At 49.2% G+C, this 16,828-nt stretch overlaps 1 protein-coding gene and 1 pseudogene across 4 annotated transcripts in view; one reads left to right on the plus strand and one right to left on the minus strand.

Moving 5' to 3' along the window:
* LOC139268853 (oxysterol-binding protein 2-like) overlaps positions 1-16,828 on the plus strand; it is a 426,288-nt gene that overhangs the window by 281,597 nt on the left and 127,863 nt on the right. The window lies entirely within an intron of this gene.
* LOC139269749 (5S ribosomal RNA) lies at positions 1,580-1,698 on the minus strand (annotated as a pseudogene).

Genomic DNA, 16,828 nt, shown 5'->3' on the forward strand with positions numbered 1-16,828 from the left:
TGTTAAATGTAACTTACCTTGTTTGTGAGTGTCATACGTTGACGGGGAAGATGTAGGGGTTGGTTTCCTCATAGTTTCCCGGCACAGTGACAACACTGGGCCCCTGACTGGTTAGTTCGGGTCACCACCCCCAAAGCCTTCCTTGGGGTTCCTGGATGCACAACTCGGTTGACACACAGGCCTAGCGTTCAGGATGGCAGATGAAGCTGGGAGGGTTTGTACCCAGCACTTCCATCTCACTGTCCTCGCTGTGTGTGCCTGTCGGTGTGGCCAATAAAGCTGGCATGTGGGGTCTGTGCTGGGTCTGCAGGTGTCCCGAAACCACCCCAAAGATTTTTTGGTATTAATGAGTTTGTTTTCTATATGACCCCCGACCCCTGCCCCATCACATGATCTTTGGGCCATGTAATGTATGCACCTGTGAGTATGCTCACAGGTTTGTGGAGCTGTTGACGCGCGGCCAATGCTATCGGGTCGCTAAAAACAGTACTAGGCCCTGACTCCATTAGCTTTGTCGAGGAGGCTCAAGCACGTGGGGAGATCCCGTCCGAACTGACCCCCGTCTGGACGGAATTCCTCATCGGCGCCAAGCCCCGAAACCTCCCTCGGGAGCCGGCGCCTCACAACTTGAGCTGTCTCGGGGAAATCCCCTCCGTGCCTTTCAGTTCTGTGCAGAGGGGTTTCCTGTACGGGCTGCTCCTGCACACACTGCACCTTGCCTTTCTCGTCTGCTGTCCGGACACGCCATGGCGCACCATCTTGCTGTCTGGAGGAGGCGGGGGTCCCCGATGGAATGCACTCTACGCGGGAGCCCTCCCACTATTTATCGGGGACTTGGCCTGGAGGGTGGTGCACAGAGCAGTCCCGTGCAATAAATTTTTAAGCTGGTTCACGGGCTCCTGGGCCGCCTGCAATTTCTGCGGTCTGGAGGAGTCCGTGTTCCATGTTTTTACGGAATGTGCGAGGTTGCAGCCCCTGTTCCATTATTTAAAGGGGCTGCTCCTCAAATTCTGGTTGCACTTCAGTCCTACACTCCTGATCTTTGGGCACTCTGTGCTGAGGGGAGCAGGCAGGTCGGAAGGCCTCCTCGTAGGACTGATCCTGGGCATGGCCAAGGGGGCAGGCAGCGGGCGGTCGAGTGGATCGTTCAGCCTGACTGCCTGCCTCTCTTCCGCGGTTACATCCCAGCCAGGGTGTCCCTGGAGATGGAGCACATGGTGTCCACTGGTAAACTCACGGCCTTCCGTGAGAGATAGGCGCCAGAGGGACTGGAGTGCATCATCACCCCCGTCAACCAAATTTTAATTTGAACCACGTAATGTCTAAAGTTTAATTTGTTTAAGTTTGTCAGTTTTAGTGCCCGCCCCCTCTTTAATCAGGGGGTCTTTTACGTCTGCCTGAGAGAGCCTCGGTTTTAACATCTCGTCTGAAAGACAGCACCTCCGACAGTGTAGCACTCCCTCAGCACTGCACTCGGAGTGTCAGCCTGGATTTTGTGCTCACGTCTCTGGAGTGGGACCCGAACCCACAACCTTTTGACTCAGAGGCGAATGTGCTGCCCACTGAGCCACGGCTGGCTCGGTTACTGCACCTGGTATTCCCAGGCAGTCTCCCATCCAAGTACTAACCAGGCCTGACTCTGCTTAGCTTCCGAGATCAGACGAGATCGGGCGTTTTCAGACTAGTGTGGCACTTGATTTAATGTTTTACAGGTGCAACTAAAATAATTGTAGGGATCATTCGGATCATCATGTGTGGCGACATCATTTTGGAATGCATTTATGATGTCACTGCATATAGCAACCAAAGCATTTCTTTCCCAATAGTCGGTAACACAAGGTGCTGGCTGGAGGACAGACCGAGCCCAACAGGGAGCTGGATTAATTTTGGTCGAGGTACAGTCATTAACACTGGGCTGGCTGACAGTGGGCCTCACTTTCCTGAAATGGTTAAGGACTGCTCCTTCAGTCTGGTTACTCCGTACTGCTGCTCAGAGATGTACTGTCGAGGACTTTGTCCAGGAAAACAGGGAGACCATAAACAAAAGGGGAAGATTTATGGATTCTCTTACGGTGGTCAAGTGAGAGTTAGTTATGGTTTGTTTTAATAGAGGTAGTTGAAGGAATTCATAAAATCTTCAAGTTGGATGTTGTGATGACATGGTGCAGACCCCGTACTTTAACACTTCCTTCCCCAAGACCTCGAAACTGTGCAAACTAGTTCTCCTTTCCTCCTAAAATCTTCACACTTTTAATACCCAAACTTGTCACCAACCAGTTATTAGTTTGTCTATCCGAGTAGTTCCAACCCTGCTGGTATCGTCACTCTGTGGGCCCAGGCTCTGAAGGGGAGAAAAGTCTAAAAAGGAACTGTGTGGATCATTGTGACCCACTGACTGGGTGACTAGCCAATGCTGCATTCATATTCAATTCCTGTCTCTGCTACTTCCATACAGTTGTTGATCTGGTTCTTTCAGTTGAAATCCTTTTTATTGTATATGAGTTAGTGAGCTTGTTAAAACAGTGCAGATAGGAACTTATTGTGTAAACTTGTGCTCTTTAAAAATAGCACACAGGAAAATAAATCCCCAGATATTTTGTGTTTTACTGTATAATGTTTTAGAGTCGGGGTAGTACGATGTACTGACACTATGTCAGCAGAGAGTTTCACCCAGTGAGTTGTGCGAAGCCAGTATTTGGGAGCAGGCTTGAGGGGCCAAATGGCCGACTCCTGCTCCTATTTCTTATGTACGTTCTAACCCGGGCTGACTTAGCCTATTTTTTTTTTTAAAATCAGGGCTTTTGCATCTTTCTCACTTTGCACCAGATATGGCAAGACATATAATGCTGTGAAGGCTTTTCACACAACTGTGAGATTGATAGCTGATAGCAGTGAGAGTCGGGCATTGTTTCTGGTTCCATTTTGTGCTCTGATTATGAAGCTTCCAACACAGTAAATGACATTGAATGAAATTGCACCTCGTGTATCCAATCCAACACTGACGTCTCAAAATCCCACTGCCCGAGTCATACTCCAATCCTGATAACTCATTCATTCATTCACCAAGAACTGTTCTACTTGGAGAAGATTTTTTGTGAACCACACTTTAAAAATACGCATTGTAAATTGTTCTCCCGCAGCCCCTTAAATCATCCATTCGACAAGGTATAAACACAATCAGAAACTTCTGAGTAAGTCAGATTTTACACAGTTGTGACCAATGTCCCTTCTAATGTGTTTGGCCCCGAGACTGACATTCCAGGAGATGCCCGGGGTGCTGACTGTTGATCGGTTGCACTTTTACAAAGGAGGCCATTGGCTGATTATGCAACTTGCTCCACAATGTGTCAGCTGTGGTTCAGTGGTTAGCACACTCACCTCTGAGTCAGAAGGTTGTGGGTTCAAGTTCCACTCCACGAACTTGAGCCCATAAATCTAGGCTGACACTGCAGTATTGAGGGACGCTGCACTGTCAGAGGTGCCGTCTTTCGGATGAGACGTTAAACCAAGGCCCCATCTGCCCCCTCAGGTGGACGTAAAAGATCCCATGGCACTATTTGGAAGAGGAGCAGGGGAGTTATCCCTGGTGTCCTGGTCAATATTTATCCCTCAATCAACATAACAAAAACAGATTATCTGGTCATTATCATATTTCTGTTTGTTGGAGTTTGCTGTGCGAAAATTGGCTGCCGCGTTTCCCACATTACAATAGTGACTACACTCCAAAAGTACTTCATTGGCTTTGAGACTTTGCAAGTCTCTCTTTCACAATGAATTAAAGGCCTGGTCAGTCCACATACAGCAGGGCCTTAAATTGAGAAATGAAGGCCACCACAGCCGTCAACCTTTCTGGGTCTGGATCCTTTCAGGCATTGTCGAGGGGTAATGGAGGGCTCTATCCGGCCGCTATCTGATGTTCTTTTCTGTTGGGCTGGGGAGTTGATCAGGTTTGGAATGTCTGTGACGGAGCAAAGGTGTGTGAAGGAGCAGGACACGAGTTCCTGTCATGATGCGTTCATTGTTCACTGCTCAGGGGCCAGGGGCCGAGAGGAGGGGTGGATGCTCGGTGATGAGGCTGAGCGTTTTGCTGCCGTAGCTGATGTCTCCTTACCATGCAATCCCAAGTCTCAATCTGAAGGAAATTTCTCTTCCCCCTTTCATAGTCCACCCTAATACCATGACCCCAATTATGTTCAAATCACGCTGGCCATTTATGCTGATTTATTGTTCTCATTTTATGTTCGGGCATATGCTCGTGAAATTTGAGGGTAACTAGACATCAGTCGGATGGGTGTACCAATTGCATGGTGGGTTTCCCCATGTTATAACACCCTTGGTGAAGGAAAATCACTAACTGCCAGGGTATTGGTCTCCATTTTGCACTCCCAGCAATGGCAGGCAGCAGCTGCCTTTGTTTATAGTGCTAGTTTTCCCTTGACTCTCTGTTTGTTATTGGCTGAAAATTGTCCTTTCATTCCAGGGTCTTGGTTCAGATCCAGCTCAGACTTGTTGAAAAGTCTCTGCCAGCTGTAAAATGAGTTGAAGGCAGTTTCAACCCAGTTCCCAAAGGGCGTAAAGTGCATGGAACAAAGCCAACTACAGCATGTCACCACCAACAACCTGTATTTAGATAACCAGATCAGTAATCTCACTTCAGGAGCCCATTGGGATGGATGGTATGGAATTGAAAGTAGCATTTTACGGGGTGCTTTTGTATTATTGTGGTTACGGCATATTGTTGGGGCGGAGTAGAGGTAATTTTACTTGACATCCAACCATGCTCTACTTGAAGTGGTAATGTTTATAAGAACATAAGAAAATAAGAGCAGGAGTAGACCATTCGGCCCTTTGAGCCTGCTCTGCCATTTAGTAAGATCGTGGCTGATCGTCTACCTCAGCTCCACCTCCTCGCACTATCCTCATATCCCTTGGTTCCCTTAGTATCCAAAAATCTATCAATCTCTGTCTTGAATATACTCAGTGAACAAGCATCCACAGCCCTGTGGGGTAGAGAATTCCAAAGATTCACAACTGAGTGAAGAAATTTCTCCTCATCTCAGTCTTAAATGGCCGACCCCTTATTCTGAGACTGTGACCCCTGGTTCTAGACTCTCCAGCCAGGGGAAACATCCTCCCTGCATCTACCCTGTCAAGCTCCTTAAGAATTTTATATGTTTCAATGAGGTTGCCTCTCATTCTTCTAAACTCAAGGAAATATGGGTCTTGTCTACTCGATCTTATAATCAATCGCCCCCCATTCCAGGAATCAGTCAGTGAACTTTGTTGCACTTCCTCTAAGGCAAGTATGTCCTTCCTAAGGGAAGGAGACCAAAACTGTACACAGTACTCCCGATTGGTCTCACCAAGGTCCTTATACTCTTGTAGTCCAGTCCTTTTGTAATAAAGGCTAACATATCATTTGTTTTCCTAATTACTTGCTGTACCTGCTTGTTAACTTTGTGATGAGTGTACAAGGACACACAGATACCTCTGACTACCTACATTTCCCAATCTCTCACTATTTTAAAAATAGAGGGGCTAAGGGAATCATATCCTGCTAACTTGATTCAAGCTGGCGATTGGCAGGGAATGGGGAGAAATATTGAGTTCGATAGCACTGAAGTACCTCAACTTGATGACTGAGGAAAGGGCATGTATTGAAAGAAATGTTTTAGTTGCATTGAAAATAGCTTTTGTTGGGTAATTAGATGTGTATCATAACACATTGCGAGATTTTCACTGCAGTGGTACAGTTTTGCACCTGTATCAGGGACTATTGCGACTTTGAAAGGAAATCTGATGATTGGCCACACAGTCAATGTGTATTCACAGCATAACACATGATTCAGGAGATTGTCGGAACTGAAAGTGAAATCTCAGCTTGTGATGGTGACTGAAGATGTACGATTTGGTGCAGTTTGAGATCTGCACACTCAAACTGGAATGAGATACAACTGTATGATAATCTCTTGACATGGTGAAGTGCTTGTTTTATTTATCGCAGAAGGTAGCTCCTTTGGGTAAATGATATTGGGCTGTCTGTCAATCTTAGACAGAAACGAGAGCATTATTTGACCAGGTGCAAGTGGGCAAGGCAGGAGATCCTGCTACACCCTGTTCTGTATTGGGATCATGTGCAGTGTTTGTGGTCCTCTCCGTTTCTTCAACAACAACAACAACTTGTATTTATATAGCGCCTTTAACGTAGTAAAACGTCCCAAGGTGCTTCTCAGGAGTGTTACAAAATAAATAAATCTGACACTGAGCCACGCAAGAAGAAATTAGGGCAGGTGACTAAAAGCTTGGTCAAAGAACAGGTAAGTTTTAAGGAGCGTCTTAAAGGAGGAGAGAGAGGTAGAGAGTTCCACAACTTTAGGGCCCAGGCAGCTGGAAGCACGGCCACCAATGTTTGAGCGACTATAAACAGGGATGCTCAAGAGGGCAGAATTAGAGGAGCACAGACATCTCGTGGGGTTGTGAGGCTGAAGGAGATTACAGAGATAGGGAGGGATTTGTAAACAAGGATGAGAATTTTGAAATCGAGGTGTTGCTTAACTGGTAGCCTTAATCATGAAGATATGAAGATGGTATATAAACAGTAAGGTGGTACAGTGTATTGTGCTGTGTCTCAGTGAGATGGACGGGTTTGAGACTGCCATTGCCCACATTCCGTGATTCATGGTCTTGCCCACTATGTTAAAGAGCATTCCAATTGGGTAAGGAGGTGAATGAATCTGCACGTGACTCGGGCACAGAGCCGCAGTGGCTGAAGTCTGGGAGCAGATTCTCAACTCTCTTTGGCTGAAATGAGTGATGACATGGTGTTAAAATGTTAAGATTTTAGAAGGTGCAATTATTTGTTCCTTCTATTCTAGTACCGTACCTGCTGCTTGGAAGGTGTGTTTTTGAAAAATTCATTCTGGGGATGTGATTGTCGCCAGCAAGGCTGGCATTTATTGCCCATCCCTATTTGCCCTGGACAAGGTGGTGTCGCGACGGTTTCTTGAGCCGCTGCAATCCGTGTGGTGAAGCTGCTCCCATAATACTGTTAGTTGGGAGCTGCAGGATTGTGACCCAGCGACGACGAAGGAACAGCAGCGGAGTGGCCACATGGAGCGTGACCTTCCACGCACTAATGTAGTCTAGGATAATTGTTGGCCCATCAGTAACCGGAGAATGGCAACATATGCCAGTCCTGACCTCTGATCACAGCAGTTCATGTTGCTGCATTTTTATTGGCTCACAGCGACCCTACATGTGTGGGGCACCCTATACTAAGGTATGCACTTTGAATAATCAATAGGTTCACCCATTATATTGGCTGAATCAAGTCTTAAATCTCAGCTGGTGATAGGTCTACCATTGTGTGTCAAGTGGGGTGAATTCTCTGAGTGTTAATGGAAACCGAGATATTCATCTAACAGCTGTCTGCTGCTTTCAGCTGCTGTGTCTAAATAGTTCAGGTGACAAACAATCATTAGCCCTGGAGCACTGAGCGTGCCGAAGTAAAAAAATGCAATAAGCCATTATTTATCAAAGAGAGAACCACCAAACGGAAACAGGAAAATGCTGGAAATACTCACAAGGTTAATCAGCATCTGAAAGAGAAAGGACAAAGGTTCATGTTTCCACTGCGTTCCTACATTCGAACAGATTATTGTTCAATCTCGCTCACTCGGATGCTGATTTATCCAATGTGTATTCGTGGCAGGACAGGCGCACCAACATCAGTGTTCTCGCTCAGGTCAGCATCCCCAGCATTGACCTTACTTAAGGAAGGATATACAAGTTTTGGAAGGGGTACAGAGACGATTCACTAGGCTAATTCCGGAGATGAGGGGGTTACCTTATGATGATAGATTGAGTAGACTGGGTCTTTACTCGTTGGAGTTCAGAAGGATGAAGGGTGATCTTATAGAAACATTTAAAATAATGAAAGGGATAGACAAGATAGAGGCAGACAGGTTGTTTCCACTGGTCGGGGAGACTAGAACTAGAACTAGCACAGCCTCAAAATACAGGGGAGCCAATTTAAAACCGAGTTGAGAAGGAATTTCTTCTCCCAGAGGGTTGTGAATCTGTGGAATTCTCTGCCCAAGGAAGCAGTTGAGGCTAGCTCATTGAATGTATTCAAATCACAGATAGATAGATTTTTAACCAATAAGGGAATTAAGGGTTACGGGGAGCGGGCGGGTAAGTGGAGCTGAGTCCACGGCCAGATCAGCCATGATCTTGTTGAATGGCGGAGCAGGCTCGAGGGGCTAGATGGCCTACTCCTGTTCCTAATTCTTATGTTCGATCAGCTCCGATGGACAGGCCACATCGTCCGCATGCCCGATACAAGACTCCCAAAACAAGCGCTCTACTCAGAGCTCTGACACGGCAAGCGAGCCCCAGGTGGGCAGAGGAAATGCTTCAAGGACACCCTCAAAGCCTCCTTGAAAAAATGTAACATCCCCACCGACACCTGGGAATCCCTGGCCCAAGACCACTCAAAGTAGAGGAGAAGCATCCGGGAAGGCGCCGAACACCTCGAGTCGCTTTGCTGGGAGCACGCGGAAGCGAAGCGCAAACAGCGGAAGGAGTGCACGACAACCCAAGCACCCCACCCACCGTCCCTTCAACCACCACCTGCCCCACCTGTGACAGAGACTGTAGGTCCCGCATTGGACTCTTCAGTCACCGGAGAACTCATTAGTGTGGAAGCAAGTCATCCTCGACTCTGGGGGACTGCCTAAGAAGAAAAGATTTCCAGTATTTTTTGTTTTTACTAAAAGGGTAAATTTTATTTTGCTGATTGTTGACGTGACGTATCTCTCTCTCAATGCCCTCTGCTTTCTGTCTTTTATACCGGCTTGGTGTTCATCAATGCCTCATGGAATGGGAATCTCTGCTTGGGCTGTGAGGATTGCTTGTGATGCTGTCTAAGGAGACTTTGTGCTTTCACTGCTGGGCGACCTTCTACACACCAGCGTTACCTCCCGGGAGGCCTCACCATAGCACCTTCACCTTCAATGCATAATCCATGTGGACAAAAAGAAAGACTTTCATTTACAATAGTGTCTTTCACAACCTCAGGATGTCCCAAAGTAATTTACAGAAAATGAAGTGCTTTTTTGAAGTGTAGTTACTGTTGTAATGTGGCAGCAAGGTGATGGTGATTGGTTGAGGGAGGAGTGGTGGGTCAGGGCACTAGATGACCTCCCCTGCTCCTCTTCGAATAGTGCCATGGCTTTTTTTACATCCACCCAAGGGGCATGCGGAGCCAAAAGTTGGCAACTCCGGCAGTGCAGCATTCCCTCAGTCCTGTACCGAAGTGTCAGCCTGGATTGTGTGTTCAAACTTGTGGAGTGGGACTTGAACCCACAGCCTTCTGGCTTAAGGAAGAGTGCTAGCAACTGAGTAAAGTATGAGGTAAATCAGTGCCTCGTGATGTAAGGCATATTCTGTACTTTCATAGAACTCAATTTATAAAAATAAAATGCACATTTTTATAGTACTACAAAAAAAACACGCAGGGTATATATTTATTCCGAAAAATCCAGTGTGTAAGTCACAGCCTTGAGCACATTCTTACCCCCTTTAAATGTAGGGGTTCCACTTGTGGGCTGTTATTGAAATGTAAAATAGGGAGCACCTTCTCTTGCCCTGCTGCAGGTATGTAACCGTAAGGCGCCTGTAATTCGATTTACATTGTTTAATTGCTGTTGGAAATGTCACCTTGGGATCCCATGAGTGCAGATTGGAGCTAAGTTCACGTATTATTGCTGCATGGTGTATAAAAACCTGGGGTATTAGGGAGATGAATACACAAGAGGGAGGGATCAGCAAACGGTTTTGCAGGAGCTTATCAGAAGCAGCAGGCTTTTAAGGCAATTAATGTTACCTCTAGCAGAGCCCAGGCTAAAGATGCCCCCCCCCCTCTCTCTCGGTGGTGTCACCCACATCCTGACAGCTTGCTACAGGCAGAGAGTTCTAACCACACGACAGATGGCTTACAAGAGACTGAAATATCTCTCCCCCCGCCGCCCCCCAGTCACACGGCAACACTTCTGGTTAATTAGAGCACTTGGTCACATGGTTCTTCTGCCGGCTGAATCTTGAGCCAGCCTTTCTCACTTTGAAGTGACTGGGAGCTCAGCAACAGGACAAGGTGAGTACTGTGTGTCCCTGGATGTATGCGGGCTCAAGCTCTCTCACAGGCACGTCTCAGTGACTTGCTACAGAAAGTACAACGGGGAAGGGTGTGTTGAAATATGTTTTGGTCAAGTGCTGTGCATCAAACAGGTACATTGTTGCACAAAACTCCCTCTCTGTGAAGCTGCCTGTTGTTCAGAGTTGGGTGAAAGGCTGGGTGATCCAGGGGGAGTTTGAGATGTTTCTGTTGACGAGAGAGTGTGTGTGGTCGGGGGTCATGGCAGGTTGGACAATACTGTAACCAGATGCTTGTTCAGCCCTGTAAAAGAAATTGAATGTTGGCTTCTGGGGACCAGCGAGGAAAATTCTGTGACTTCAAAATATTATTAGCTTTGATTTCCCCCCTTCAATTGTTTGGCATTCTCCTCCTCAGCAAGTGCAGCGATGAGAGAATCCAGTCCCATTTTGTATCCTGATTTCCGGGTTTGCCGTGCATGTTTGCACCTTGTCTGTTTCATGCCTACACTACCTCTCATCGTGCACAGTGTCTCAGTGAAACCGAGGTTTAACACTTCCCAGATGTGCTGGGAATGCCAGAACCACAGTACACCAATTAACTAACAAGCCTCAAACAAAATTGGAGCTGAGCAGAGCAGTGAGAGATAACCCGCAACAGTGTGAGACAGTGAGAGAGGAACCCGAGATAGTGTGAGACAGTGAGAGAGGAACCTGCAACAGTGTGAGGCAGTGAGAGAGGAACCCGCAAACAGTGTGAGGCAGTGAGAGATAACCCGCAACAGTGTGAGGCAGTGAGAGAGGAACCCGCAACAGTGTGAGGCAGTGAGAGGAACCTGCAACAGTGAGAGACAGTGAGAGAGGAACCCGCAAACAGTGTGAGGCAGTGAGAGAGGAACCTGCAACAGTGTGAGGCAGTGAGAGAGGAACCCGCAACAGTGTGAGGCAGTGAGAGAGGAACCCGCAACAGTGTGAGGCAGTGAGAGGAACCTGCAACAGTGTGAGACAGTGAGAGAGGAACCCGCAACAGTGTGAGGCAGTGAGAGAGGAACCCGCAAACAGTGTGAGGCAGTGAGAGAGGAACCTGCAACAGTGTGAGGCAGTGAGAGAGGAACCCGCAACAGTGTGAGGCAGTGAGAGAGGAACCCGCAACAGTGTGAGGCAGTGAGAGAGGAACCCGCAACAGTGTGAGGCAGTGAGAGAGGAACCCGCAACAGTGTGAGGCAGTGAGAGAGGAACCCGCAACAGTGTGAGGCAGTGAGAGAGGAACCCGCAACAGTGTGAGGCAGTGAGAGAGGAACCCGCAACCGTGTGAGGCAGTGAGAGAGGAACCCGCAACAGTGTGAGGCAGTGAGAGAGGAACCCGCAACAGTGTGAGGCAGTGAGAGAGGAACCTGCAACAGTGTGAGGCAGTGAGAGGAACCTGCAACCGTGTGAGGCAGTGAGAGAGGAACCTGCAACAGTGTGAGGCAGTGAGAGAGGAACCCGCAACAGTGTGAGGCAGTGAGAGAGGAACCCGCAACAGTGTGAGGCAGTGAGAGGAACCCGCAACAGTGTGAGGCAGTGAGAGGAACCTGCAACAGTGTGAGGCAGTGAGAGAGGAACCTGCAACAGTGTGAGGCAGTGAGAGAGGAACCCGCAACAGTGTGAGGCAGTGAGAGAGGAACCTGCAACAGTGTGAGGCAGTGAGAGAGGAACCTGCAACAGTGTGAGGCAGTGAGAGAGGAACCCGCAACAGTGTGAGGCAGAGAGAGAGGAACCCGCAAACAGTGTGAGGCAGTGAGAGAGGAACCTGCAACAGTGTGAGGCAGTGAGAGGAACCTGCAACAGTGTGAGGCAGTGAGAGAGGAACCCGCAACAGTGTGAGGCAGTGAGAGAGGAACCCGCAACAGTGTGAGGCAGTGAGAGAGGAACCCGCAACAGTGTGAGGCAGTGAGAGAGGAACCTGCAACAGTGAGAGACAGTGAGAGAGGAACCTGCAACAGTGTGAGACAGTGAGAGAGGAACCTGCAACAGTGTGAGACAGTGAGAGAGGAACCTGCAACAGTGTGAGACAGTGAGAGAGGAACCTGCAACAGTGTGAGACAGTGAGAGAGGAACCCGCAAACAGTGTGAGGCAGTGAGAGAGGAACCTGCAAACAGTGTGAGGCAGTGAGCGAGGAACCCGCAACAGTGTGAGACAGTGAGAGAGGAACCCGCAACAGTGAGAGACAGTGAGAGAGGAACCCGCAACAGTGTGAGGCAGTGAGAGAGGAACCCGCAACAGTGTGAGGCAGTGAGAGAGGAACCTGCAACAGTGTGAGGCAGCGAGAGAGGAACCTGCAACAGTGTGAGGCAGCGAGAGAGGAACCCGCAAACAGTGTGAGGCAGTGAGAGAGGAACCTGCAAACAGTGTGAGGCAGTGAGAGAGGAACCTGCAAACAGTGTGAGGCAGTGAGCGAGGAACCCGCAACAGTGTGAGGCAGTGAGAGAGGAACCCGCAACAGTGTGAGGCAGTGAGAGGAACCCGCAACAGTGTGAGACAGTGAGAGAGGAACCCGCAACAGTGTGAGGCAGTGAGAGGAACCCGCAACAGTGTGAGACAGTGAGAGAGGAACCCGCAACAGTGTGAGGCAGTGAGAGAGGAACCCGCAACAGTGTGAGGCAGTGAGAGAGGAACCCGCAACAGTGTGAGGCAGTGAGAGAGGAACCCGCAACAGTGTGAGACAGTGAGAGAGGAACCCGCAACAGTGTGAGGCAGTGAGAGGAACCCGCAACAGTGTGAGGCAGTGAGAGAGGAACCCGCAACAGTGTGAGGCAGTGAGAGAGGAACCCGCAACAGTGTGAGGCAGTGAGAGGAACCCGCAACAGTGTGAGGCAGTGAGAGAGGAACCCGCAACAGTGTGAGGCAGTGAGAGAGGAACCCGCAACAGTGTGAGGCAGTGAGAGGAACCCGCAACAGTGTGAGGCAGTGAGAGAGGAACCCGCAACAGTGTGAGGCAGTGAGAGAGGAACCCGCAACAGTGAGAGAGGAACCCGCAACAGTGTGAGGCAGTGAGAGAGGAACCCGCAACAGTGTGAGGCAGTGAGAGAGGAACCCGCAACAGTGTGAGGCAGTGAGAGAGGAACCCGCAACAGTGTGAGGCAGTGAGAGAGGAACCCGCAACAGTGTGAGGCAGTGAGAGAGGAACCCGCAACAGTGTGAGGCAGTGAGAGAGGAACCCGCAACAGTGTGAGGCAGTGAGAGAGGAACCCGCAACAGTGTGAGACAGTGAGAGAGGAACCCGCAACAGTGTGAGACAGTGAGAGAGGAACCCGCAACAGTGTGAGGCAGTGAGAGAGGAACCCGCAACAGTGTGAGGCAGTGAAGGAGGAACCCGCAACAGTGAGAGAGGAACCCGCAATAGAGGCAGGACTGAATCAATCCAGCCCAGGGTGCCAACTCTCCACGCTTGTCCTGGATCTCCAGGAATGAAAGATTGATTCTCCTGGACACTGCAGGGAGTGACCCGGGAGGAAAACCATTGAGGCATTCACAACAAAATCTGTCCTTTTTCACATTTCCTTTTGAACAATTTTATTTGAGTTATTAAAACAAATATTGGAGATATGAAAAAATGCAGAATGACTGGGTGGGACTGTGGGAGGAGGGAGGTCATGTGATAAAACCTCCAGGAATATGTCATAACAGAGTTGGCAACCCTAATTCATCCTTGTGGCGGCGGGGGGGGGGGAGATCTGAATTTGGGCAGGTGATAGGAGAAGGACTCGGGCGAGCAATGGGGTCACTGGATGGATGGTAAGGTGCTGGGGTGCATTGGCTGCCCGCTGGACACTGCCGTTTCAGTGGGCTGGAAATGGCCGGGTTTCTGCAACAGGCGACCAGTCCACTCCTCCCCAGGGTGGGTGGGGAAAGTGACACCTCCCCTCAGTGAGCAGACAGCTTGTTTGCGGCCTGTGGAAGGGGCAGACTCAGTGGGCCTCGTGGTCTTTCCCTGCTCCGAGTTTCCATGTTCTCGGTCACACCTCGAGACCCAACTCGTGATCAGTGATAAAAAGAAAGGCTTGCATTTCTATAGCACCTTTCACCACCTCATGACATCCCAAAGCGCTTTACAGCCAATGAAGTACTTTTGAAGTGTAGTCACTGTTGTAATGCATGATTTGTGGCAGCCAACTTTCGCACAGCAAGCTCCCAAAAACAGCACTGAATTAAATGACCAAATCACCTGTTTTAGTGGTTTATCCCCCAACCAAGTCATCTGTTTGGTTGGGGGATAAATATTGTCCAGGACATAACACCCTGCTGTTTTGCATGATTGTGACACTGTTTTCAATTACAAGTACGATACAATGGTTTGAGGCTAATTACGGGATATGCAAGGAGACTCGAAGAACACTGCTTCTTCTCCAGGCCGAGGGTGGGTAACCTCTTTCCAAGACTTCAGCCCCTTGAATGATTGGAATGCAGTTCTCACTTGTATGGGAAGAAGATTCGTGGGTTTAATGTTGTGATGTCTGCAATTGATGCTCAACAGAGTGAGCAAAGCTGCTATTAGTGAGCAGGCTGGATCTCCACTCCTGACTTTCCATCAAGTGCTTCTTTATAAGCTCAATAGCAGACTAGGTGCACTGGTGAGCTGGCAGCATCCTGCAGATCCTTGTCCCACATTGCTGATTTAACAGGAGATCTGATGGCCCGTTCTGCTGCATGTGTATGTTATACTCTGGATGGGAGGTTACTAGTTACTTTAGTTTTATTATTTACTGCAGTAGCCAACGGCAGGCTCACATTAGCCTTTCAGGATCTTGTAATTGCCCTCATTCCTGCATGTGCTCTCACTGCCTATACATCATCATCATCATAGGCGGTCCCTCGAAACGAGGATGACTTGCTTCCACGCCAAAAAAAACGATGAGTTCACAGGTGTTTCAAAAGAAGAACCGAACTACATCCTTAAGGATGGAAGATGCCTGTGCGTGGATTTTTTTTAATGTGTGGTGGCCATTGCACACCAGCCACCACACGGGCTTGACAGAGCTAGGTCTTGGTCCACTGGCAAGGGTTAACCAAGACAACTGGAGACCAGCTCTGCTGCACGGACCGAGTGCGCGCACACATATCGCAGTGTGGGCTGGCTCATGCTGCCCCTGGCCCCGAACGCATGCATCCCCTGGGCTCCGATCACATCACATCCCTCCACAGTCTCTCGCCGCTCCTTCGCCCCGACCTCGCTGCTCCTGCTGTATCTGCCCACGCTCCAGTCACCGACCTGGAGCTTGATGACGTCACTCTTCACAGCCATCGCCCTCCTGCACCAGCTCGCGCTGTACCTTGTAGTGGCATGCTTCCACACTGCTCCCAGTGTTTGGGATCGTCTTTAAAGCAGCTCACTCTTAAAAGCTCATCTTAGCACCAGGTAGGGGTGATGTGGTCTGGGGAGGGGACAGAGTGACGTGTGGTGAGGAGGGGGGAGGGAGTGATGTGTGGGGAGGGACGGGGAGGGAGTGACGTGTGGTATGGAGAAGGGAGGGAGTGACGTGTGGTGACGTGTGGTGAGGGGAGGGAGTGACGTGTGGTGAGGGGAGGAAGTGACGTGTGGTGAGGGGAGGGAGTGACGTGTGGTGAGGGGAGGGAGTGACGTGTGGTGAGGGGAGGGAGTGACGTGTGGTGAGGGGAGGGAGTGACGTGTGGTGAGGGGAGGGAGTGACGTGTGGTATGGGGAGAGGAGGGGAGGGAGTGACGTGTGGTATGGGGAGAGGAGGGGAGGGAGTGACGTATGGTATGAGGAGAGGAGGGGAGGGAGTGACTTGTGGTATGGGGAGAGCTGGGACTGAGTGATGTGTGGTATGGGGAGAGCTGGGACTGAGGCTAATGTGTGGTGCACAATATTTGCATTGCAAATTATGCAAGTCATGTGTTGGAGGACAAAGACTGTGGCTGCTTCAATGATGTGTGGCCTATATTGATCCCTCCTTGTGTATAATATGAATGTATTGCATTTAATGCGTGTGTTTTTTAGTCTGGGTGAGTCTGACGGCCTTGGAAACCCATGACCATTCTCGAACTACTGAGAAATTTAACAGAAGTGCAGTTTCTGTTTGCACAACATAGAATGCTCCCATGGAGACAGTGAACTTGGGGACCCTCGAGTGTGTGCAGGCATGTGAGTGGAGTTTAACCAGCTAAAACTGTACTTCTTGCAAAATACTGCGGATGCTGGAAATCTGCACTATAAACAGAAAGTATTGGAAATACTCAGCAGTTCCGACGAAAAGTCACAGACCTCAAACATTAACTCTGTTTCTCTCTCCACAGATGCTGCCTGCCCTGCTGAATAATTCCAACATTTTCTGTTTATATAAGTGTTCAGCTGACTTGTTAGTGCACTGCTCTGAAGGGTTGTGTGGAGCTGGGGGGGCGGGGGTTGGGCGAGGGGCAGAAGTATCCCAGTCCCCAGTGACCGGTCCACGCTTGCAGATTCTGCTAGTTAGGCAAACTGGATCCTCAATGGTCAACAGTGCCCCGGAATATTGTGGACCAGCACCAGTTTAACAAGTCTGATGGAGTGAGTTGACACTAGGCTGACATTCTAGTACAGTACTGAGGGAGTGCAACACTCCATCAGATGTGCCGTCTTTTGGATGAGACGCTAAACTGAGGCCCAGCCTGCTCTCTCAGCCAATGGCACTATTT

The sequence above is a fragment of the Pristiophorus japonicus genome, chromosome 8, assembly GCF_044704955.1.
Source record: "Pristiophorus japonicus isolate sPriJap1 chromosome 8, sPriJap1.hap1, whole genome shotgun sequence".
Taxonomy (NCBI): domain Eukaryota; kingdom Metazoa; phylum Chordata; class Chondrichthyes; family Pristiophoridae; genus Pristiophorus; species Pristiophorus japonicus.